This window comes from Mobula birostris, chromosome 14 (assembly GCF_030028105.1).
Source record: "Mobula birostris isolate sMobBir1 chromosome 14, sMobBir1.hap1, whole genome shotgun sequence".
Classification (NCBI taxonomy): Eukaryota; Metazoa; Chordata; class Chondrichthyes; order Myliobatiformes; family Myliobatidae; genus Mobula; species Mobula birostris.
The window spans coordinates 5,117,613-5,144,303 of record NC_092383.1 but is presented as its reverse complement, the minus strand read 5'-3'; the positions used below and the strand labels follow the sequence as shown (position 1 = coordinate 5,144,303).

The following is a 26,691-nucleotide window of genomic DNA, read 5'->3' as shown; positions in this document are numbered from 1 at the left end:
TTATCATGTATTGCATCGTACTGCTGCCACTGAGTTAACAAGTTTCATGACATGTGCCGGCGATATTAAAGTGAATATTCTGATTCTGCCTGAGTTCCTCTGGCAGCTCGTTCTGTATACCCACTAACCCCCATGTGAAAAAGTTGTGCTTTATAGAACGATATGGTCTTAATGCTGGCAAATGGGATTAGTATACATGAGGAAAGTGTTTTTTTTTAATACAGATTAGCTCGGTTTGTCACATGTACACCAAACCATCGACAACCAACATGGTTCAAGGCTGTGCTGGGGGCAGCCCACAAGTGTCGCCATGCTTCTCCCCCGGGAGGGGGGAGAAGATGGTGGCGCGATGGCAGCACGCGCGGCCACTTCGGTGATGATGTCTGTTATCTGTCAAGTAGGGGACCGTGCACAATTCTGATTTGATGGAGACAGACGTGAGAGTACGGAAGAACATCTGGTAAACTTCTGAAATGCCTGCTTCGCTGCCGCTGCTACTGTGTGGTAACCGGAATCTCCGGAGCTGAAGGCCCCAAAATCCTCGGCTTTGCGTGTTTCAGTGGCCGGAGAGAGGTTGAAGGCACTTGGCAGAGGATGGCGCTCGGGAGGCTGTATTGGAGAGGCTGCTCGGAAGCTCAGAGTTTTCAGACAGATGGACTCAGGGTCGGCTGGGTTCGGCTGCTTCCAAGGTATCGGCAAGTTGACGGTGCCTGGAGGTTTATGGCAGGGAGTTTCTCCCTTTTGCCACCTGCTGTCAGGGACTCGGGAGTCGATCGACTTGGGACTTTGAGACTTTCTTTTACTGTGCCCATGGTCTGTTCTTTATCAAATTATGGTATTGCTTTGCACTGCTGTTACTATATGTTATAATTATGTGGTTCTGTCAGTGTTAGTCTTTGGTCTGTCCTGTTTTCTGTGATATCACTCTGGAGAAACATTGTATCATTTCTTAATGCATGTATGCTTTTCTAAATGACAATAAAAGAGGACTGAGTGCTCTCATAATCTAAAAATCCCCACAACCTACTCACCTTAACCTGTACATCTTCGGAATGTGGGAGGAAGCTGGAGCACCCAGCCGAAACCCACACTGTCATGAGGAGAGCGTACAAATTCCTTACAAACAGTGGCGGGAAATGAACTCGAACCTTCCGATCGCTAGCATTGTAAAGCGTCAGAATAAGGCACCACCCAATCAGCATAGACGTAATGGGCTGAAGGGCCTGTTTCTGCTCCATATTCAAGGGAACAACACCCTGTCTGGCCACAGCCAATGTGACGAGGATACTAGCCGGGGGAAACCCACGCAAAGCTGCAGGGCTGGACGGCATACCTGGTCAGATGCTGGGGGGCTGTGCAGTCCAGCTAACAGAAGTCCAAGTGGACATCTTTAACATCTCTTTGCAACTGCCCACTGTCCCTGCAGGCTTCAAGGCAGCCACCATCATTCCGGTGCACCACAGAGCAATGGTATCTGGCCGAAATGGTTACAATCCAGTGGCACTGACCTTCAACAATCATGAAGAGCTTAGAGTGGCTGGTAATTGATCATTCAAAATCCCACCTTCCAGCTACATTGGACCCTTTCCAGTTCCCCTACCGACCAAACCGGTCTGCTGATGATGTCATGTCCTCCAGCCTCCACTCTGTCTTGTCCCAACTAGAAAGTGATGCTTCATATGGCAAGATGTTGCTCACTAACTGAAGCTTGGCATTTATCACAATCATCCCTTAGAGGCCGGTGGGTTCACTGTCCTCACTGGGCTCCGCACCCCTCTCTGAAACTGGATCTTGGGATTCTTGACAGAAAGACCCCAGCCAGTCCGAGTTAGCAGCGACTTCTCACGGTCCATCACGCTGAGCACCGGTGCCCCCACCCTCCTCCCCGGGCTGTGCGCCCAGCCCGCTGCTGTTCACGCTGCTGACTCATGACTGCGCTCACAACACGCCGGATGAACTCAGCAAGTCGGGCAGCATCCGTGGAAACGACCAGTTGACGTTTCGGGCCGGAACCCTTCATCAGGACTGTAGAGGGAAGGGGCAGAAGCCCTATAATAAGGTAGGGGGAGGGTGGGAAGGAGGAGGCTGGTAGGTTCCAGATGAAAAACCAGTAAGGGGAAAGATAAAGGGGTTGGGGAGGGGATAGGCAGGAAAGGTGAAGAAGGAATAGGGGAAAACACAATGGGCAATAGAAGGAGGCGGAACCATGAGGGAGGTGATAGGCAGCTGGGGGAGGAGGCAGAGTGAAATTGAGGGAGGGAGAAGGGAGGGGGAGGGAATTACCAGAAGTTGGAGAATTGAATGTTCATGACCCCAGCATCTGCAGAGTATTTTGTGTTCATGACTGCGCTGCCAGATCCGTATGGTCGAGCTCGCTGATCATGCTACAGTGGCAGGCCTCACACAGCAACAGTGATGAGTCGGCACACAGAGAGGAGGCAGAGAGGCTTGTCAAAGGGTGTGAGAACAACAACCCGAGTCTCAACCTGGACAAGACCAAAGAGATGATTGTGGATTTCAGGCAGGCACAGGTGGACCACTCTCCAAACCACATCACCGAGACAGAGAGGATGTGGAGGCGGCGTTTCCGATGGCGGAGGGAGTGTCAGGCAGCCTCGGAATAGAAGGATGTCCCTTTAGAACAGAGATGAGAAAGAGTTTCTTCAGTCAGAGAGTGGTGAATCTGTGGAATTCATTGCCACAGATGGCTGTGGAGGCCAAGTCATTGGGTACGTATAAAAATTCAATGTTGTTTAATGTCATTCCCAGTACAGAAGTGTAAAGGAAAACAAAATAATGATCACTCCAGATCTGATGCAGCACAAAAAAAACACAATAAGGTGAAAAACACATAATAATAAAAGACACAATCAATATAAATACATAAGGTAGTTTATATACCTAGATTGTATGTCCATAAGGTGAAAGTTAACAGGTTCTTGATCAGTCAGGGCATCAAAGGTTACGGGGAGAAGGCAGGAGAATGTGGTTGAGAGGGATAATAAATCAGACATGATGGAATGGTGGAACAGACTCGATGGGCTGAATAGCCTAAATCAGTCCTTATGTATTATGCACTTGTAAATAAATTAATCTGAATGCTCTGTTTGGTTGTGATAATTAGCTTCAATCCTTGAGGAATTCCAGTGTTTCTCACACCTGACCATGTGACTCCCTTCTGAATGACTCTGGGGACTTTGTTTCCACTACTCTGTGTACAAGTGCTCTCCAGTCAATGACGTTGTTGCTCTGGGGATTAGTAGCTGTCGAGGAGAGACTCTTTCACGCAGGGTGTATACTCTCGGCAATCACAGCACAGACATGAGGAGAGGGAGGTGGGAATAACGCACTGTTAATTAGGCTTCTGAAAGACAAACACTGGAAACATAACTGTGGTGTGTAGGTAGAGGATCACCACACAATTGCACCAGCTGCTAAAAGCACTACAAGCACCCATAATTAGCAGGGAACGTGTTTGAAAGTGGCAGGGTAATTAGCAAGCAGATATCCGCTCATCCAGAGCAGGTGGGAATGTTTCTGGGCCTTGAGCTGGGGCCTGTGTAAAGTTACATGGAGCAGAACCGAGGAAGGAAAGGGATGAGAAGGGCACCTACCCCTCAAGCATAGTTTTGAGAGAGAATGACGAGGAGCATTTGAAATTTCTGGTCCTGTACTCACTGGAGTTTAGAAGAATGGGGGGGGGGGGTGGAAACTAATTGAAACCTATTGAATATTGTAAGGCCTAGGTAGAGAGGAGTTGGACAGGGTGTTTCCTGTAGTGGGAAAGTCTAGGACCAGAGGGCACAGCCTCAGAATACAAGGACATCTCTTTAGAACAGAGATGAGCAGGAATCTGTTTAGCCAGAGGATGGTGAATCTGTGGAATTCATTGCTACGGATGGCTGTGGAGGCCAAGTCTTTGGAGAGAGGTTGATAGGTTCTTAATTAGTAACAGCGTCACAGTTTACGCGGAGAAGGCAGGAGAGTGGGGTTGAGGGGGATAATAAATCAGCCCTGATGGAATGACAGGGCAGACTCGATGGGCTGAATGGCCCGATTCCTCTCTTATGTCTTCTGGTCTTATGGCATAAACACAAGAGATTCTGCAGACGCTGGAAATCCAGAGCAATACACACAAAATTTTGGGGGAACTCAGCAGGCCAGGCAGCCTCCATGGAAATGAATAAGCAGTTGACGTTTCAGGCTGAGACCCTTCATTCCAGTCCTGATGAAGGATCTCGGCCTGAAATGACAATTATTTCCTCCCCTCCACAGATGCTGCCTAACCTGCTGAGTTCCTCCAGCATTCTGTGTGTGTATCTCTACTCAAAGTTCAAAGTAAATTTGTTATCAAGGGTACATGAATGTCATATATACTAACTTGAGATTCACTTACTTGCAGGCATTTACAGGAAAATAAAGAAATACAGTAGAATCCACGGAAAACATACATAAACAGAACCGACAAACAACAAAACATAAACATTAAGATCTCATATTCAATTCTCTATCGAACAGCCATAACACATTCACTGTTGCCTGTTCCATGTCAGTCAGTGTGGTGGGGCATACCTCTCGGCTCATACCAACAGTCAATTTGTAGAGCTAACAACTTCAGCTTACTCAGAAAACTCTCTATTTCAAGATGGAAAGGAACAGAAACTTCTAATCTAAGTAGGCTATTTTGATGAGAAGTATGAAAAGTGCAAGGTGGTCACTGTGCAAAAACCTTAGGCACATGCACTGTATATAGTAAGTCATAGACACAAGAAAGAATGCAGATGCTCGAAACCCAAAGCAACACACAAAACACTGGAGGAACTCAGCAGGCCAGGCAGCATCTATGGAAATAAATAAACAGTCAAAGTTTCGGGTTGAGACTCTTCTGATTGAGTCTCGAAGAAGAGTCTAGGCCTGAAACAGCAGCTCTTTATTCATTTCCACAGATGAGCTGCTGACTTCCTCCAGCGTTTGATGTGTGTTGCTATATATAGCTGGGGTGCCTAAGACTTCTTGCACAGTCCTGTAATAAGTTTATGTATTGCACTGTGCAACTGCTGCAAAAAAAAATCATATTTCATTACATATGTGAGCAATGATTAACATGATTCTATTGTGGACTGAGAGTGGGAAGGGGGCAGAGAGAGGGGAATCACGGTTGGGAAAAGGGGGAAAGGAGAGGGGAGGGGTTGGGAAGCACCAGAGAGACACTCTGTAATGGTCAGTAAACTAATTGTTTGGAGTCAAATGATCTTGCCTGGTGTCCCAGGGCTGGGTGTGTCTGCACCCACACCACCCCCCACCCACTGCCCCTGATACTCCTCTGTCACCTGTCCTACACCCTCCCACAGTGCTCCACCCCCCGCTATTCTCAACATCCTTTGCTCTCATCAGATTTACAAACTCACCCTCTGTTCCAAGTTGACAAATAGAGTACTGTGCAAAAGTCTTCAGCGCCTTAGCTATATGTGTGCCTAAGACTTTTGCACGTAGTGTATGTCATCTGCTTCAAATCAGCCAGAGTTATTTATAGCAATGCAGCCAGAAGGGTTGCTTATGTGCGGAATTACCCAATCAAATTATTTTAAAAAGCACAGATATGAAATAAAAACAGTTTTTCTTATGGTCTCAAGATCCTGTTGGACATTGGTAATGTAAAATACTGCAAGTCCAGTTCATTGGTTTATTGGTGAGACCGGTGCTGGGGGAGCTGCAATGCCTCCGTTGTAGCCAGGAGTAGGCCTCATGCCGTGGGCCTGACTGTTGCAGCAGTCCAAGAGGGGAGACTCTAAAGGCAGTGTGGCACATGCTGAGTTGGGTACTCACCCCTCCTGTTGGTGTGGCCATCAAGTGTTCTCTCAATGGGAGACAATCTGGAATGGAATGGAGTGGATGGCAAGTATATGCACATTTGTTTGTGGACTATGGGCATGATGGCCAAGTGGTTAAGGCATTGGACTAGCTACCTGAAGGTCGTGAGTTCGAGCCCCAGCCGAGGGAACGTGTTGTGTCCTTGAGCAAGGCACTTAATCACACAGTGCTCTGCGACGACACTGGTGCCAAGCTGTATGGGTCCTAATGCCCTTCCCTTGGACAACATCGGTATCGTGGAGAGGGGAGACTTGCAGCATGGGCAACTGCTGGTCTTCCATACAACCTTGCCCAGGCCTGCGCCCTGGAGAGTGAAGACTTTCCAGGCACAGATCCATGGTTTCGCAAGACTAACGGATGCCATTACTGTCTGTGGACTGGTAAAACCTGATTGTTTACAGTTTACAGGACATGACACTCAGGAACAAGGGCTATATTTTTTTTTGTGTGACTGTACATTAACTACAGTCGTACTTGTGCTGTGTGTGACTGTTGGTACTGTGTTTTACACCATGGCCCGGGAGGAACACTGTTTCATTTGGCTGTATTCATGGGTATTCATGTATGGTTGAATGACAATTAAACTTGAACTTGTGACTGCTGGAAGCACTCAGCAAGTCAGACAATTTCTGTGGGAAGAGGAACCCTTGCCCTTGCAAGTCAATTCTGGCAAAAGGACCTGATTCTGAACTGTTAGGGCTTTCTCTTCTCAAGGGAGTAAATTTGTAATTTTATAATAAATTTGCTTTCGGCTTTGAACTTTCAACTTTCAAGAGGGGAGTATCCATCGTTAGGGATGCTCAGAATCCATGACTTTTCCTCATTACCGCTGGAGAATCCCTTCTGTCAAAGATTTAGGAACAACTTTCCCTGCACAATCAGTTTTCTGAGCGGTCCGTGAGAATCATTCCAGTTTACAAGAGTGATCAGGAATGAAAGCGTTAACGCACAAGCTAACATATAAGTTTGTACTCACTGAGTTTGGGGAAGGGGTGAGTGTCTCATTGAAACCTACCAGATGTTGAAAGGCCTAGTTAGAGTGGACATTGAGGGGGTGCTTCAAATAGTGGATGAGTCTGGGACCAGAGCGTACAGCCTCTGAATAGAGGGACTCCCTTTAGTACAGAGATAAGAAAGAATTTCTTCAGCCAGGGTGTGGAATTCATTCCCAGGGATGGCTATGGAGGCCAAGTCATTTGCTATATTTAAAGCAGAAGTTGACAGGTTCTCGATTAGTAAGGACATCAAAGGTTATGGAGAGAAGGCAAGAGAATGGGATTGAGAGGGATGATAACTCAGCCATGATTTGGTATAGCAGTCCCAATGGGCTGAATGGCCTAATTCTTCTCCTGTGTCTGATGGTCTTATGAACCCATGGACACTACCCCACTATTCCATTTTTTTGCACTAGGGTTGTGTTGGGTGTTCATGCAAATGACACATTTCAATGTATGCTTCAATGTAGATGTGGTAAATAAATCTGAATCTTGCACTGACATTTATAATAATGTTATATGTTTGTACTATACTGCTAATGCAAAATAACAAATTTCACCTGATTTTGATTCTGGTTCCACTAATGCTGTTTGCCCTGCTGAGTGTTTCTGGCATATTTGTGTGTTTGGCATACTCGTGACTTTTTATTTCGAATCACCCAATCATGTCTGTTCTTCAGGTTTCGTTTTTACTGTACACAGTCTGAGAATAGACAGGACTGATTTTTCATTCACATGTCTGAGTTCTCAGTGAAAACGTCAGAAAAAGTATTGGCTAAAACACTGAGTGGAGTTGAGCATGTGTGAGGAGACTTGAGGTGGCATAGAGGGCGTATTTTTCAGGTAGGTCAACTCCAGATTTACCGTTCCCAAATACCCTCTCCCCCCCCCCCCCACTGACTTTGGTCACCTGATTGGTGCTGACCAACAAGATAGTATAGCAGTTAGCGCAACGCTATAACCGCTTGGGGCGACAGAGTTCGGAGTTCGATTCCGACGTCCTCCCCGCAGAATGTGTGATTTTTCTCCGGGTGCTGCCGTTTCGTACCAAAAACAGACCAGCTAGTAAGTTAATCGCCGTCTCAGGCACACTGCCATTAAGTAGGGATGCATTCCTAGAAAAGAGGTAACTGTTTTCTTTCTCCATCTCTCCCTGCTCACACAGCTAGTAGGTTAAATGGTCATTGTAAATCAGGGGTTCCCAACTCTCTTTATGCCACGGGGTCATGCCATTAACCAAAGGGTCTGTGGACCCCAAGTTGTAAACTGTCCTGTGATTAAGCTAAGGCTAAATCGGGGATTGCTGGTTGGCAGGCTTCGAAGGGCCAGAAGTGCCTATTCGGGGCTGTATCTCAATAACTAAATAAAATGAATTAGTAAGTGTACAGACCCTTTGTTACCTGACCTTTGACTCTTTACTCCATCAGTATCTGTCTATGCTTCTCACTGTCTCAGTAAAGCAGCCAGCATAATCAAAGACCAGACATTCTCTCTTCTCCCCTCTCCCATCGGGCAGAGAATACAAACGTCTGAAAGCATGTACCACCAAGCTCGAGGACAACTTCTATGTCCATGTTATAAAATGGATCTCTTTTACGATAAGTTGGTCTCTTGATCTCACAATCTACCTTGTTATGATCTTGTACCTTATGGTTTACCTGCACCACACTTTCTCTGTAGCTGTTACACTTTATTCTGCATTCTGTTATTGCCTTACCTTGTTCTACCTTGATCTGATCTGCACGAACAGAATGCAAGACAAGCTTTTCACTGTAGCTCTGTACCCGCGACAATAATAAACCCACACCAACCCCAGCAACACTTTTGTAACCAGCAGGCAAAACCATAATAGAAAAAAAGATGTCTTTTTGTTTTACTCTTGGGGATTATTCGTCACTTTCTGGGGGCTGCTGGGTAACTCTGGACAAAACCTTGCTGAGGAACAGACGCTAGTCCAAGGTGGGAATGGTTTCTCACTGAACTGTTTGCCCACATGATAGCTGGTCTGAACCTGCCCACAAGAGGGCGACATTTGGAGACCTGTACCGTTCACTGGTGAGCTAACTCCTCTCAGTGAAAGAACCAATTGGAATCAATTTGTCTCAAGCATCCACACTCGGGCCCCGTACGCAGTTCGATTTATTGTACAGACTGTAATTCAATAAATACTGCTCTTTCAGCGTCAAGGTACAGTCCAGTGTTGGAATTTTAAATTCTCCAGGCTGTGTGGAGTTTGCACTTTCTCGCTGTGACCACGTGATCAAAGTTCAAAGTAAATGTATTATCATGGCATGGCCTGGATGGTGGCCAAACGCCGAAAGACATTCGGGTGGCAGAGTGGTTACCACTCCCTTCAGAAGGTCTGTCTGACCGAGAGCCCCTCGAGCAGAGTTCATTACGGCGAGCTCCCTCCCCATGCCATGCTTCTTAGGGAAGAGTAAAAGAGAAAAGATTGGCTTTATTTGTCAACATGCTCATTGAAACATACAGTGAAATGTGTCAAATCAAATCAGCGAAGATGGAGCTGGGCTTTTAGCATCAACGTTGCACGCCCACAACTTATTAAACCTAACCCGTACACCTGTGGAACGTGGGAGGAAACTGGAGCACCCGGAGGAAACCCACAGGGTCGTGGGGAGAATGCACAAACTCCTTACAGACAGCGGTACAAATCGAACTCCTATCAATAATCTGGGCTGTAAAGCGATGTGCGAAACGCTACATCACCACCCCAGGGTAGTGAGTCTGCAAAGAACACCACCATCGGCTAATCCCATGTGGCTGCAGGATACCAGGTGCTGCACTGGGGGTGGGGAGTGTTGGGGGGGGGGGGGAGTGCTGAAATTGGAGAAGATATGACCACCACAGCTACTGGGCCTCTCTTTCCGTACAGAATGATTCAAGAGCTTCCCATATAACTGCTCCCTAGCTATAGCACTGTCAACCCTTGACTTCCTCAACCTATCCAATTAATCCAATCAAGAGCGGCGCAATCATATCTCCTGACTCAATATTTATTAACATTTCCAGCTAGTCTGGAGATGATACCCACATGTTGCCTCTCAGTTCTCACACTAACCAACCGCCGCGTCCTCCCCACCTCCTCCTACCGAGCAAATTGTCCCTACTTGCTCAATCCAGCCTTAAACATCTGCCTCATTAAATATTAAAATTTGTGTTTGCTATTAATCTCGCAGCGATAAATATTTAAAAATGTCACTCTTCAATATTTACAGCCTTCATATTGCCTCGTAACGAGTGGGAGAAGGCGGCTGCGTCTTCGGAAATGAAGGATGGAGGAGGTTAACGTGCGTGGGAGGGTTTGTCGCCGCGGCCTGCTCCCAAGCGTTGCTGAGTGCCGGCTCACAAGACTGAACAGGACCAAGTGTTGGTGAGCGGGCACCTTGTTAGGATGGTCACGATCCCAGGGCTGTGGAGTAACCTCCAGATTCATAGAACGTAGAACAGTAGAACACAATACAGGCCCTTATGCCCAAGATATAGGTATCTGTGTAGCCAGGGCATCAAAGGTTGTGGTGAGAAGGCGGGGGAGTGGGACTAAATGGGAGAATGGATCAGCTCATGATAAAATGAGTGGACTTGATGGGCCGAATGGCCAACCTCCTCCTTTGTCTTATGGTCTAAGATGTTGCGCTCACATTTAAACCTTTAAGGCCAACCTCAGCCTTCCCTCCCACACAGCCCTCCACTCTTCTTTCATCCATTCAGAATGACATTTATTTTCACTGAGCAACATCTTACATTCTGTCTTGGTATCCTCCAGTTAACAAATGTCTGCAAACCCCACCACCCCCATTCCCCACTCTGACATTTTTCTTCTTCTCACCTGCCTATTACTTCCCCTGGGGTCCCCTCCTCTGTCCCTTTCTCCTATGGTCCACTGTCCTCTCCTATCAGATTCCATCCTCTCCAGCCCTTGACCTTTCCCACCCACCTGGCTTCACCCACCACCTTCCAGCTAGCCTCCTCCCCCTCCCCTCACCCTTTTACTTCTGGAGCCTTCCCCCCTTCCTTCTCAGCCCTGAAGAAGGATGTGGGCCCGAAAGGTAACTGTTTATTCTTCTCCATGGACGCTGCCTGCCCTGCTGAGATCCTCCGGCACTTTGTGTGTGTTGCTCTGGATTTCCAGCATCTGCAGACTTCCTTGTGTTCGTTATCACTGACACACTGTAAGGGGGGTATGGGATGCCCACGGATGGGGTAGCACCTCTGGTGGCGGGCTTGTCCTGCTGTGCCCAGGGGCAGCTCGTCCCACCTTTGGCCCCCACCTGCCACCCAGCTCTCAGCTATGGCTCCAGGCAGCTATTTGCATGTGACAGTGGCCACACCCCGGCACACTGCTTCGCCAGGTGGGCTAAACCAGGTAAGGGTGGCCGAGAACCTCCAACCCCAGTGAGAGAGAGATATGCCCACCTCAGTATGCAAAGCCAGTTCCGGTGGACCGGGCAGATGAGATCAACTACAAGATCAAACGGCCAAGAAGGCAGTGCAGCAAAGCTTCAGGGAGAGGCAAAGGGCATGACAAGACACAGAAGCGTCATGGCTATCCACTACAGCTGAGGAAGTCTATGATTTTTCGTACAATTGGACCAGGATTTTTGAGGCCGAGAGAGTGGAACAGCCCAACTGCAACGGCTTTTTCACTGTAAAACTCCTCCTGCACGGGATTACGTCATCGTCGGAAACAAAGGGACCCAAAACTGCTCACAATACTCCAAGTGAGGCCCCACCAGTGCCTTATAAAACCTCAGCATTGTATCCATGCTTTTATATTCTAGTCCTCTTGAAATGAATGCTAACATTGCATTTGCCTTCCTCACCAGCAACTCAGCCTGCAAATTAACCTTCAGGAATACTGCAGGATGACTCCCAAGTCCCTTTGCACCTCAGATTTTTGAATTTTCTCTCCATTTGGAAAATAGTCTATGCTTTTATTTCTTCTACCAAAATGCATGACCAAACACTTCCTGACATTGTATTCCATCTGTCACTTCTTTGCCCATTCTCCTAATCTGTCTAATTCCTTCTGTAGCCTCTCTGCTTCCTCAAAACTACCTGCCTCTCCACCTATTTTTGTATCACCCACAAATTATGCAACAAAGCCATCAATTCTGCCGATATTGATTCTGGTTGTGTTTTAATGGTCAATCCTGGCCTCCACCATCGAAGTCCCAATTGCTACTCCTGGCCTGTCCACCTTGTTGGGTGGTAATGGATTGGAGACATCTAGAACAAAGAGTCCATTGAGTCCATGTAGAGTTCGAATGGTCATGAGGAGCACCAGGGAGGCAAACTAGACCTCCACCTCTCTGTCCATAGATGCCTCTGACTCTTTTCTGTCCTCCTTGTTTTTATTTGATCAGGGAGTTTTACACATTGTAATACAATTCCAAATTTCTGCACACAACTTTGTAAAATTATTTTGCAATGTCTAGAATTTGTGCATTGAAGAGTGAAAATTATTTACTATTTAAATCATTCAGCAGAAATCAAATTTACCTACACTCAGTGGCCACTTTATTAGGTAAACCTGTTCACTAACACAAATATCTAATCAGCCAATCACATGGCAGCAACTCAATGCATAAAAGCACGCAGACATGGTCAAGAGGTTCAGTTGTTGTTCAGACCAAACATCAGAATAGGGGAGAAATGTGATCTAAGTGACTTTGACCGTGGAATGATTGTTGGTGCCAGACAAGGTGGCTTGAGTATCTCAGAAACTGCTAACTTCCTGGGATTTTCGCACATAACAGTCTCTAGAGTTTACAAAGAATAGTGCAAAAAAAAACAAAAACACCCAGTGAGTGGTAGTTCTGTGGGTGAAAATGCTTTGTTAGTGAGAAAGATCAGAGGAGAATGGCCAGACTGGTTCAAGCTGACTAGAAGGTGACAGTAACTCAAATTACCACACACTACAACAGTGGTGTGCAGAAGAGCATCTCTGAATGCACCACACATCGAACCTTGAAGTGGATGGGCTACAGCAGAAAAAGACCATTGTTACGTACCCCGTAACAGGGTTGCCAAACCAGCAGAAATGGATCACTCAGTTGGAGTCTGGGTTACTAGAACTAAGAAAGTTTTATTAAAGAAACAAGCAACACAGTAATCGAAAGGATAATAAATGCAACAGTTCAGCAATGATAAACACACATGTGCACAGAATTAAGATAACAGCATCAATCAAGCTCTATCGTTGTCTAGGGATAAATGACCAATTTCAAAGTGACACAAAGTTCAGTCCAATTTAGTAGTTCAGTTCGCAGTAATCGTTGCCATGGCGATGGACAACGTGGGGGGAGGGAGAGAGAGAGAGAGAACGGGAACGACTGATCATTCAGAAACGGCTTCCACTCACAGACCGGCGATATGGCTCACAAGCAGCTTTCGGGCGGGTCCTTGGTGATGTCGCCTGAGGTCACCGACTGTGACCCCTCCTCCAGATGCAGTCGATCCTCTACAGTGAACCCGGCACCCAAGCGAGGGCGGACACACACCGGGTTCCCGCTGATCCTACCTTTCCGCCCTGTGCGTTTAAGGTCCGGTACTTCCCACCGATTTGTGAGAGACGCACCGCTTCCAGGGTCTCGTTACCTCGGGTGTCGTGTGTGTCCTGCCTTAGCGAACCTGTCCCTTTTTATCCCCCTGCTGGGGTATCACCTGTCCATCACTTCAAACAGTTCAGGGTTCAAAGGGGGAGCCGCTCCAGACAGCTCTCTCTCCCGTCCCTTCATTACACATCTCCAGATGCTGCTTCATTGTTCCTTATCTCTCCCTCCCCTGAGGACAGGTGGCAGACCAACTGCTGATGCCACTGATGCTAACCCAGGCCAGCAAACATCTTAATTTTATGTGTATTCACGTCACACCATGAACATACACTCAGTGGCCACTTTATTAGGTACAGGGGGTATCTAATAACGTATTATCTACTGCTGGCCTGGTCCACCTTGTTTGATGGCAATGGATTGCAGGCATCTTGGACAATAGGACCATGGAGTCTATGTAGAGTTCAAATGATCATGAGAGGCATGGGGGAGGCAAAACAGAACTGGATTTCTTCGTCAGTAGATGCTACTGGCTATTTTCTGTTCTTCTTGTCTTTATTTGGACAGGGAGTTTTACACATTGAAATAAATGTCTCAATTTCTACACACAACTTTGTAAAATTATTTTGCAACATCTCGAACTTGTGCTTTGAAGAGCCAAATTTATTTCCAACTTAAATCAAATTTACTTATTACAAAGTGACACAAATTCAAATATTTCCTCAACAATTAAGAAGTAAGGTGATTGGAAAAAAACTTAGCCCTGCTCAGTTGTTGACGCAGTTATTTCTGTGCGTTCTATTCTCACCTCTTTTGCCGCTTCCCCGCCATTTCAGCCTCAGAAGCCGTAAGATGTTGTATCGCTGAACACTTAACATTCCTGCCACACACGCACAGCCACGATATCCCTGGGACATCACATCAACAGCACGGTAAGACACCTGAAAGCATATTTTCACCTCCAGTGAGCAATTGAGTTTGCAACGCCTGTTGGAATCCTTGCAGCCCGCTACACTGACCACAGCAAATTGATTTCTGGTTTTCATAGGCAAATGGAATATGAAACAAGTCGGCTCGCTTATTGCAGTGATGCTGATTTGCTGAGATCTAAATTAAACAAGCCCAGCAACTTTGGAAAGTGTTGTTAGCATCTGCTTAGAGATGTCTCACATAAAGCTACACAGGACACACAGGATGGGAATTGGCTCTTCATCCCGGATAGTCTCCGGCCAGTGTTTATACTCAGACTTCCATCTAAGCCAGGCGTCCCTAAACTGGAGTCCACGGAGCACTCGGTTAATGGTAGGGCCCCTTAGCATATAAAAAATGTTGGGAACCCCGATCTAAGCCCTTCGTCCTGCATGTATGGTTCCTTTCTCCTTCATCTAGGTCCCACTAAAAGCCTCCTTCATGCTCACCTCATCCACCCCACCACCACTTAATCATTTCCTGTCAGATTCACCTTATGTACAGGCACTCCTGTGCCTAGTGTCACTTTAGGGACACACAGTATATAAGTTGTCTTATGTGTTTACAGTTATTGTGGGGTTTTATATTATAGGAGGGAGGAGAAGATGGTGGCGCAACGCAGTGCGCGCGACCGTTCCGAATTGATATCGATATGTGTTAACTAGGGGGTCGCGCACAATCCTGATTTGATGGGGACAGACGTGAGAAGCACAGAGGAACACCTGGAGTAATTTCTGAAATGCCCGCTTCGCTGCTGCTGCTACTGTGCGATCGAGAATCTCCGGAGGGGAAGGCCCCAAATCCCCGGCTTTGCCTATTGCCTGTTGCTGGGGCCGGGGTTGAAGCGCTCGGCAGAGATGGTGCTCGGTGCATCGGTGTCGGAGAGCTGGTCGGAGGCTCGGAGTTTTTCAGACAGACTCGGTCGGACTGTGGCTGGATGCTTCCAGTATGCTGCATCGGCAAGTTAGCGGCGCTGGAGGTTCACCGTCTGCGTGAGATGATGGGACTTTTGAGAGACTTTGAGATTTTTACTGTGCCATGGTCTGTTCTTATCAAATTATGGTATTGCTTTGCACTGTTGTAACTATATGTTATAATTATGTGGTCTTTGTTAGTTTTTAAGTGGGTTTGTCATGATATCATTCTGGAAAAATATTTTTATCATTTCTTAATGCATGCATTACTAAATGACAATAAAAGGAGACTGCATGTCCTCATAATCATAATCATATTGTGTTGTTTATATTATTGTGTTTTTTTTTGTGCTGCATCGGATCCGGAGTAACAAATATTTTGTTCTCCTTTACGCTTGTGCACAGGAAATGACGTTAAACAATCTTGAATCTTGAGGCTACTCACTCAAAGGCCCCTCACCATATGGGACGTGCCCTCTCCTTCTCACTCAGTGAATCAGGAACTGCTTCTTCTGTTCTGCTATCAGAATCAGGTTTAATATCACTGGCATACGTTATGCAATTTGTTGTCTTATATGTGTATGTACATATATATATGGCGGACTCTGGTTGATTGGGACACACCGAGACCAGTACATTTTAGCCCAAGTAAGTGGCTGCCTCAATTAGCCAAAGTTTAGTGGAAATAGTTAAAAGTCATAACAAAGACAAACTACCATTTAACTGAGTAACAAATTATGTATTTAAACGAAATATAGAACAAATTAGAACACTATCAATACTGCTACAGTACTATAAAACAGTGTTTTAGTTACTAATAGTTATCGATGGAAGAATGCATCACTGCCGTGTTCTTTTGATTAACTGTTAATGAATGAAGTCAGCGCAGACACCAAGTACAGATAATGGACTGCATTCATTGCCTTCCTGCAATAAGCAACAAAAATATCAATTATAGCTGCTTTTTGAATTACCGTCCATCAACCAAAGCATCTGATGCTGTTTAAAAACTTCACTCTATGAAGTCTAACGGCCATTTCTGGCATCTCCTGAATGCTTGAAACCGTAGTGAGGAAAACAGTTCTGAATTGTCTTATTTCTCTCCGTCAGTGACAAAAATCTCCTCTTTTCGATCACAACCACACATAATTGACGCTATTTAAAAGCTGTTTGCTGGAAACACGGTGCAGTGTTTAACGGCCACACAAGTGCACGCGACTCACACAAGCTAGAAACTGTTCGGCAACAGACTCCTGTCCCAATTAAGCAGCATCATGTCCCAGATCATGGAGGGAATACCGGCTACTTTCTCGATTAGTATTAATTAAATTAAATTAAGCAAGTAGTGCAGAAAGAGAGTAACTTTTCCCAATCCCGTGCATTGGTGTATAAACAGTGCTCATTATTCCTTACTTTTTGCACTTTGTAAATTACAGCAATTTTATAGAGTCATAGAACACTTCAGCAGAGAAACAGGCCCTTTGGCCCTTCCAGTCCACGCCAAACCATTAATCTACCTACTTGCGTTGACCTGCATCCGGGACCATGACCCTACCATCCAAGTACCTATCCAAACTTCCCTTAAATGTTCAAATTGACCACCTGGCAGCTTGTTCCCCACTCTCACCATTCTCTGGGTGATGAAGTTCCCGTCTAGTTTCCCTTGAACATTTCACCTTTCACCCTTAATCCATGACCTCTGGTTGTAGCTTCACCCACCCTCAGGGGAATGAACAGTCAACGTTTGGATTGAGAACCGCCTTCAGGACTAGTGTTGACAGCTACAGACCTTAGGACATTACAGAGTTCTCTGGCCCTTCGGCCCGCGATGTTGTGCCAACCCTTTAACCATAGAAACATAGAAAATAGGTGTAGGAGTAGGCTATTCGGCCCTTCGAGCCTGCACCGCGATTCAGTATGATCATGGCTGATCATCCAACTCAGAACCCTGCACCAGCCTTCCCTCCATACCCCCTGATCCCTTTAGCCACAAGGGCCATATCTAACTCCCTCTTAAATATAGCCAATGAACTGGCCTCAACTGTTTCCTGTGGCAGAGAATTGCACAGATTCACCACTCTCTGTGTGAAGAAGTTTTTCCTAATCTCGGTCCTAAAAGACTTCCCCTTTATCCTTAAACTGTGACCCCCCGTTCTGGACTTCCCCAACATTGGGAACAATCTTCCTGCATCTAGCCTGTCCAATCCCTTTAGGATCTTATACGTTTCAATCAGATCCCCCCTCAATCTTCTAAATTCCAATGAGTATAATCCTAGTCGATCCAGTCTTTCATCATATGAAAGTCCTGCCATCCCAGGAGCCTACTCTAAGATCAGCCTAGCCCAGCCCTCTCACATAGCCCTCTAATTTTTTAATCATCCATGTGGCTCACTAAGAGGTTTTTAACATCCCTAATGTTTTTGTCCCTAATCTACCAAGAGCCTGTAAATGGGATTAATGTAGTGACGGGTGGAGATATGTCTCTACCAAAGGAGGTGTAAGGCACTCCCTCCCTCCGCTAGCCTGCAGGTCACCCTCAGGCAAGGTTTAACACCTGCTTAGCCCCCCGCTCAGGGGCCATGGGAGCAGGTGGTGGATGGTCGTACGAGCAGCCGGTGCACATCACAAGTCCTGGTGATGCGACCACTGACGCCAGGCAGATATTCTCTGAAGAGTATTGATAATGGCTAGAGCCACCCATTTTGTAAAGGCACTGCCCAGAAGAAAGTAATGGCAAACCACTTCTGTAGAAAAAATTGCCAAGAACACTCATGATCATGAGACCATGACCACCCTCGTCATACGACGTGGGGCATAAAGAATGACCAGGGTCCCCAACCTAGAGTCCATGGACCCCTTGCTTAAAAAAAGCATTAAGAAGTTTGGGAACTCCTTGTAGAGATAATACTTGATGTATAGTATGTCCAGGTTGGGCTGAAGGGCCTGTTTCTGTGCTGTATGACTCTGGGAATTCATGACTTTCTGACAAATCTTAAACAAGGTCAGAGATGTTTTATTTAAGAACTCATCTAATTCTGATCCATGTGATTGGTTGCCATGATCAATAGTGTTGTGAAACTATTCACAGCACGACGATGTTGGTGTGAAGTGGCAGGTTGTGTACTGACCTGAGGGATGTCGCTTGTCATGGCTGATGAGTCTGATGTCAACATTCATCAGCTGCAAGCAGCCTGCAGAAGGGATCTGTCTGTACGGGGCAGGCGGCAGTAACGACACAAGGATAGAGAGAGTGGGGGAGAGAAGAGAGAGAGAGAGAGATATGGGAAAACTGAGGGGGAGAAAGGGACACGCAAAGAGGCAGGAGGAAAGAGAGGGAGAAATAGAAAGAGAGATAGTGACAGAGAGGGGTAGGGAAGATCAAAAGAGAGAGAGAAAGAGGTATAGGAAAGAAAGAAAAAAATTAACAGAGAAAGAGAGAGAGAAAGAGGGACAGAGAGACAGGGACAGAGAGAGAGAGACAGACAGACAGACAGACAGAGTGAGAGAGAGAGAGACACAGGCAGAGAGAGAGAGAGAGAGAGTGAGAGAGACAGACAGAGAGAGTGAGAGAGAGACACACAGACAGAGAGAGAGAGAGACAGAGACAGAGAGAGTGAGAGACAGGGATACAAACAGAGAGAGGGAGAGAGAGAGAGAGACAGGGACAGAGAGAGAGAGAGAGACAGACAGACAGAGAGAGTGAGAGAGAGAGACAGACAGAGAGACAGAGAGAGTGAGAGAGACACACACAGACAGAGAGAGAGGGAGGGAGAGAGAGAGAGAGAGAGAGAGAGAGAGAGAGAGAGAGAGAGAGAGAGAGAGAGAGAGAGAGGGGCCATCACTCACAGGGGTTAATGTAAATCTGCATAGCCGTGGCCAGTCCCTCGAATGACACCACTCCAATATTGACCTCATCATCTTTCTCACTGCTGCTTGTGGGATCCTGCTGTGAGGTGGCGGGAGACCGTGCCCAGGGGCCGCAGGGTAGCGTAATGGTTAGCACAACACTTTGCAGTACCAGCAAACCGGGGTCAATTCCGGCCACTGTCTGTAAGGATCTCATACGTTCTCCCCGTGACCGCGTGGGTCTCCTGTGGGTTCCCCGGTTTCCTCGGGTCGGAAGGCGAATTGGTCATTTAAATTGTCCCCTGATTTGGATAGGGTTAACTGGAGGGTTGCTGGGTAGCCCAGCTTGAGGGAACGGAAGGCCTATATCTCACTGTATCTCTATAAACAACAGCTACTCCAGTGACTGCCCGTCCTTTCTCCAGCTCGCATCCCAGGGGAAGAGCAGCAAAGATTTGTGACAATGACACCACAATTCATTTGACTAGATTAAGAGAAAGGATTCCATAAATTACCTCACCCTGGATCAGAAGCATTAGGCTGGTCAGGGCCAGATATGGTCCTGGCGAAGGGCCTTGGCTTGAAACATCGACTGTTCATTCGTCTCTGTAGATGTTTCCTGACCTGCTGAGTTCCTGCTGAGGTTGTGACACTGCTGAACCTCTCATCACAGCGCTAAGCAGTATTGCATCCGTATTGTACTGTCTCAGTACTTTTATATTTGTGTGCTGTAGCACTTTTTTTATTCACAGTTATTTTGTAAATAACACTATTCTTTGCACTTCTGGTCAGATGCTAACTGCATTTCATTGGCTTTGTATCTGTACTCTGCACAATGACAATAAAGTTGAATCTAATCTAATCTAATCTAATCTCCAGCATTTTGTGTGTGTTGCTCCGGATTTCCAGGATCTGCAGAATCTCTTGTGTTTATGATATTTTGACTGTTTAATGGAAGCTACTATTTTGTGGGGCGATCCAAACAAAGGCTCTCAAGCAGAACATTAGGGCTGATGTCAGGAATTAATTCTTCATGTTAAAAAGGACGGTGCAAATCACAAACTCCTTCCAAAATAATTGGGTCAAGGCAGAAACTGACAAGTTTTGTTAATGTCGCGAGACAGACGAGTTGCGAGTCTTCAGAAAATAAAACCTGTTCAACAATTTAACTTCCAACTAGTGAATCCAATCAAGTGGGTGCGAGACATTCAAATTCTGTGCCATTGAAACTACACAGGCAAAGACAATAGAATGTTCCTGCTATTAGCACACTGTTAAAAATGTATCCCTGTCACTTAATGCACGGTTCATTTCACGACAGAAATGTTTTTCACTGAAACCCTCTGGTTAATTGTATGTTCATGAAACCATCCCTCAACACTGTAACAAAACGGATATGTTTTGGGTCCTGTTGAAGGGTCTTGGCCCAAAACGTCGAATGTACTCTGTTTCACAGATGCTGCCTGGCCTGCTGAGTTCCTCCAGCATTTTTGTGTGTGTTGCTATATTTTGGGTGTCTGGTTTTTTGGAACATCACCAGTAGTGAATATTCGAAAGGGGTTCTGCTGGTTGGGATGTGCTACCTTTGTAAATATGCAGTTCTGTGAATGTACCTGACTATATGCAAAATGTTAAAGTTAACTAGGTGATTATTGCAGATGAAAACGTAAAGTTGTAGTAGGTGGCATGACATCACTTTAGAATGCCAGGTATAATATCGGGGTTCGATACTGTAAGGCAGCGGTCCGCAACCACTGGGCTGCAAAGATGTGCTACCGGGCCGCGAGGAAACAATATGATTTGGCGATATGAAAGCGATATGCATGGCGGGAGGAGAGAGAGCAGCGCCCCGCGTGTGCGCAGCCCTCCGGTGAAAAATGATGTCGTATCCGTTAAATAGGGGCCGTGGACAATTCTGATTTGATGGAGACAGATGTGAAAGCACAGAGGAACATCTGGAGAAATTTCTGAAACGCCCGTTCGCTGCTGTTGTTACTGAGCAATTGAGAATCTTCCAGAGGGAAGGCCTCAAAGTCCCCGGCTTTGCCTGCTGTTGGCAACCAGGACTGATGTCGAATCGTTGGGATAGAGATGGTGCTCGGTACTCAGTGTCAGAGAGCTGATTGGCGGCTTGAAGTTTTCGGACGACTCAGAGTCGGACTGTGGTGGGGCATAGCAGGGAGAGTTTTTCTTCCTTCTCCCGTCTGCGTGAGATGTGGGACATTTGAGAAACTTTGAACTTTTTACTGTGCTCACGGACTTCATCAAGTTATGGTATTGTTGCACTGTTGTAACTATATGTTATAATTATGTGGTTTTGTTAAGTTTTTCAGTCTTGGTCTGTCCTGTGTTTCTGTGATATCACACCGGAGGAAATATTGTATCATTTCTTAATGCATGCATTACTAAATGACAATAAAAGAGAACTGCGTGCCTTCATAATCTAATCTATGAGTCAGCTGCACCTTTCCTCATTCCCTGTCACGCACTGTTGAACTTGAACACCCCCCTACCCCCGTCTGCCGGTCTGCAGGAATATCGTCAATATTAAACCGGTCCGCGGTGCAGAAAAGCTTGGGGACCCCTGCTGTAAGGGGCTTGTATGTTCCCACCCCCCTTCTTCGTGACAGCAAGAGTTTCCTCTGGGTGCTGCTGTTTCCTCCCACTCTCCAAAGATGTACATTTAGGGTTAGTGAGTTGTGGGTATGCTGCCCTGGCGCTACTTGTGGGCTGCCCAATGCAATCCTCACTGATTTAGTTTGACGAAAACAACACATTTCACTGTATGATTCAAGGTACACGTGACATATAAAGCCAACCTTTCATCTTTATTGCTATCTTTGTGTTAAAACATTGTGTCAGGAGAGAGAGAGATTCTTTTGGATTCTCCTGGAGGTTTGCTGTATCAGTGGAGACTTTTATATTTCCCGGTTACAGCTCCTGTGTGGCTCAGTTTTAAGACTGAATTATACTTGTGCGTCAACTCGACGCTGTAACCTACGCAAGTGGCCTACGCGCGTTGTGAGCATTTATACTTGTGCGTTGGTGTGTTTGCGTCGCTCTGCAATTCGGGCACGTCGCGCGTGCGCACACACCTGCCCATGCAAGTCTTCATGGTCATGGTAGTCTTTCTCAGGGTAAACAAGTTTAAAGCGAGCATCTTTTTTCATAAAAGCGAAATGTGTCCTCCATAATTTCGGAGGTCTGTAAAGCTTTATGGAAAGCATTGCAGCCAGAGTTCCTTCCCTGCCCTTCAGTCACCCAATGGGAAGCTCTTGTAGCGTAGGAGGAAATGTGATGCTACCAAGCGGACCAATCACAGTTGTTGAGGTCTGTGCTGCCGCGATGCGTAGTTACATTTTGGGAGAGGTGCACGTCAGGCTACGGCGTAGGGATCCACGTAGGTTCTACGTAGGGTTCGCGGCTACGCCGTACCTACAGCGTCGATTTGACACAGAAGTGTAAATCAGCCTTACGTCAGTCACAGGATCACCTCTGAGTTTATGAAATGGCAGACAAACTCGAGAGGAGTTCATTAGAGTCTCCTCGATATTCCCTGTTCACAGCCCAAATATTTACGAAACGTGGTTAAAGTTCAGATATCCCTACTTTGTTGTGCTTGGCAGAGGTGGTGAGATGACAAGTCTACAGCAGTGTAATGACCGTTTACTGATATCGAACTTCCATTCATTAAAGCTGGTTACAACTAACATATTAGGTCATTGTTTGGAATGAAAATTCTTACTTTTCAAAGTTCGAAGTTCCAAGTTCAAAATAAATTTATTATCAAAGTATATATATATGTCACAATAGACAATAGGTGCAGGAGTAGGCCATTCAGCCCTTCAAGCCAGCACTGCCATTCACTGATCAGTATCCTGTTCCTGCCTTCCCCCCCCCCATCCCTTGACTCCGCTATCATTAAGAGCTCTATCTAACACTTTCTTGAAAGAATCCAGAGAATTGGCCTTCACTGCCTTCTTAGGCAGAATATCCCATAGATCCACAACCCTCTGTGTGAAAAAGTTTTTCCTCAACTCCGTTCTAAATGGTCTACCCCTTATTCGTAAACTGTGGCCTCTGGTTCTGGACTTCCCCAACATCGGGAACATGTTTCCTGCCTCTCGCGTGTCCAATCCCTTAATGATCTTATATGTTTCAATCAGATCCCTTCTCATCCTTCTAAATTCCAGTGTATACAAGCCCAGTCGCTCCAATCTTTCCACATATGACATTCCCGCCATCCCTGGAATTAACCCAGTGAACCTACGCTGCACTCCCTCCATAGCAAGAATGTCCTTCCTCAAATTTGGAGACCAAAACTGCACACAATACTCCAGGTATGGTCTCACCAGGGCCCTGTACAACTGCAGAAGGACCTCTTTGCCCTGGTTATGAAGGCCAACATGCCATTAGCTTTCTTCACTGCCTGCTGTACCTGCATGCTTACTTTCGGTGACTGATGAACGAGGACACCCAGATCTCATTGTACTTCTCCTTTTCCTAACTTGACACCATTCAGATAGTAATCTGCCTTCCTGTTCTTGCCACCAAAGTGGATAACCTCACATTTATCCACATTAAACCGCATCTGCCATGCATCTGCCCACTCACTCAACCTGTCCAAGTCACCCTGTATTCTCATAACATCCTCCTCACATTTCACACTGTCACCATTTACTAACCCGAGATTCATTTTCTTGGCATACACAGTAAAACAAAGAAATACAGTAGAATCAATGAAAAACTACACACGAAGACCGACAACCAACCAACTTGTAAAAGAAGACAAACTGTGCAAATCCAAAAAAAAACAAATATTAATGATAATAAATAAATAAGTAAAACTAATACTGAGAGCAAGAGTTGTAGAGTCCTTGAAAGTGAGGGTGTCGGTTGTGGAATCAGTTCAGAGTTGAGGTGGGTGTATTTTTGGAAAAGTGAAATAAGAACATGGAAATGTTATTCGTCCAGTTATTACCTTTCAACCATAGGTTCAGCAGCCTGATGAATCTAGTGTAATAACTGGGATAATAGCATTTTAAATGTTTTTCTTGTTCTTTTTCAAAATGCCTAACCTTTAGAGTGTTTGAAATATCCATATTTTTTTCTCTCTCACTCTAGAAGTGTACTATCCTTATAGCCTGAGAATAGGTTCTTAATTGCTATTTTATTAACAGAAAATTATCTCAGTTTCCAGCCCATAATAAAAAGAATATCTCAGAGAAGCTGACACCCCATTCCAAACCAACAAAGGATTTCAACTGAGTCCTGTTGAAGGGTCTCGGCCCGAAATGTTGACTGTTTATTCCTCTCCATAGATGCTGCCTGACCTGCTGAGTTCCTCCAGCATTGTGTGTGTGTGTTACCTTGGATTTCCAGTGTCTGCAGAATCCCTTGTGTTTGTAAAGAACTACAAATGTTCCTTTGTTGTACTTGCCTGCGATTCTTAGCAGAACGTATTTCTGCCTGGGCAGCAAGTGGCAACGCGGTGAACAAGGACAGACAAGAGAGCTGATAGTTGAACTGAATATAGTCAATAACATGCGGCTCATTATAAAAGTGTTAATTCAGCTTCTGCCCCCTTAGTCACTGCCAATATCACACCTCAGTGTGCTTCTAATTCCAGAGTACCGGTCTGGGTTGGGTAAACACAGGAACCGGTTGAGTGGCGTGGCAGCGTAGTGTAACGGTTAGTGTCACGCTTTACAGCACCAGCGATCGGTACTCAATTTCGGCCACTCAAGTCTCTTGCATTCCTGAAAGAACATGACAGTGTACTGAGGCAAAACCAGATTTCCACCAGCAACACACTCAACTCAGCAGGCCAAGCAGCATCCAAGCAGCATCTATAGATAAGAGTAAAGAGTCGACGTTTCAGGACAAGACCCTTCATCAGGATTGAAAAGGAAGAGCAGAAGTCAGAGTAAGAAGGTGGGGGGAGGGGAGGAAGAAGTACAAGGTGCTAGGTGATAGGTGAAACTGGGAGAGGGGGAGAGGATAAAGAAAAAAAGTGGGAACTTGATTGGTGAAGGAGATAAAAGGCTGAAGATTGGGAATCTGATTGAAGAGAGATTATGGAAGAAAGAGAAGGGGGAGGAGCACTAGAGGGAGATGATGGGCAGTGAAGAGATAAGGTGAGAGAGGGAAACAGGAATGAAGGTGGTGGGGGGGAGGCAATTAATGGAAGTTTGAGAAATCAGTGTTCATGCCATCAGGTTGGAGGCTACCCAGACAGAATATAAGGTGTTGTTCCTCCAACCTGAGTGTGGCCTCATCGCGACAGTAGAGGAGGCCATGGACTAACAGTCATTTAGACTGTGCCAATTCCCCTACTTTCAATGTCAAGGTCAAGTTTAATTGTCATTCAACCATACACATGTATACAGCTAAATGAAACAACATTCTTCTGGGGCCACGGTGCAAAGTAGAGTACATACAGTCACACACAGCATGTATAGTTACGACCCAGTGCATACGGTCACACAATAATATTAGCTCAAGTCCCAGAGTGTCCTGGCCTGAAGATTGATGGTGCAGGGGATGTTGTTCTGGAGCCATGTTCCTGCTAGAACAAGCACACAGCAGTTCCTCATCTCGTTCTTGGCAATCCAGCTTGTCTTCCAGGGAGCGAGCACTGGAGGGCAGTACTGACGGCAGAGCTGGCCTGCAGAGGCCAGCCACTTCAATCAACTCACATGGTTATTAATTAATATTTAATACTTGGCCATAGCTGAATTGACAGGAATTCCTCTTGTGCAAGAGATACGATGCAAGAACTCACTGTAGCATCAGTATTGTTAATGATTCCTGACAGATGTTAATTCTGTTTGTCTGTGCAGTCAGGCACAGTAACCCCTCCTGGTAACATTAGCAGAATTGTCAATGAAGAAACAGTGGGTGGCCAGAAAATAATTTAACTCACTACTTCAAGGCGCCTGCAATTGATGATCCTGAAGTCTCAGAGGTCACATCTTTCCAACATCATTTCCTGTGTTCATTTCCATTCCCCGCTGTTCCTTATTGGTAATCTTACACAACCCAGTAGGTAGCAATCAATCTGCCGCAATGGTCCATCAATCTCCTCATTGGATCTACTCAGGTGCACAATATTAATCCAGAGAGCAGCAGCAAGATAGAGCAGATGAATCACTTCCTCCTTCCTTCGAGGCTGTGTTCCCCCACCCACCGCATGACTCATATCACCAGCTTTCTGACGATATGATTAAATGAAGAGGAGTTTTTAAAGAATAATTTCTGAGTAATGTGGTCAAGTCCACTGGGCAACGTGTCGGGCCCAACACATTGGCGCAATGCTGCAGAAGGCACCCCAGCGGCTCTGATTCATTAAGAGCTTGAGGAGATTTGCCAAACCCTCTTGCAAATTTCTATAGGTGTACGGTGGAGAGCGTTCTGACTGGTTGCATCACACCTTGGTATAGCAGCTCCAAAGCCCAGGATTGCAAAAGGCTGCAGAGGGTTGTAGTCTCAACCAGCTCCATCACGTACACAACCCTCCCAATC

General features: G+C 46.0%; 2 long non-coding RNA genes across 2 annotated transcripts in view; one reads left to right on the top strand and one right to left on the bottom strand.

Annotated features, from left to right (window-relative positions):
* The window catches only part of LOC140209433 (uncharacterized), a 36,476-nt gene extending 10,362 nt beyond the window's left edge, over window positions 1–26,114 (bottom strand). Inside the window, exons 1-2 of the long non-coding RNA XR_011888980.1 lie at window positions 26,093–26,114; window positions 14,247–14,379 (exon numbers count right to left, since the gene is read on the bottom strand). This is a non-coding gene — a long non-coding RNA (uncharacterized lncRNA). The remainder of the gene's footprint in view (window positions 1–14,246; window positions 14,380–26,092) is intronic.
* LOC140209434 (uncharacterized) lies at window positions 7,673–15,482 on the top strand. Its single transcript, XR_011888981.1, has 3 exons — window positions 7,673–7,709; window positions 10,103–10,257; window positions 15,073–15,482. It is a non-coding gene; the product is annotated as an uncharacterized lncRNA (long non-coding RNA).
* Window positions 26,115–26,691: the final 577 nt, after the last annotated feature.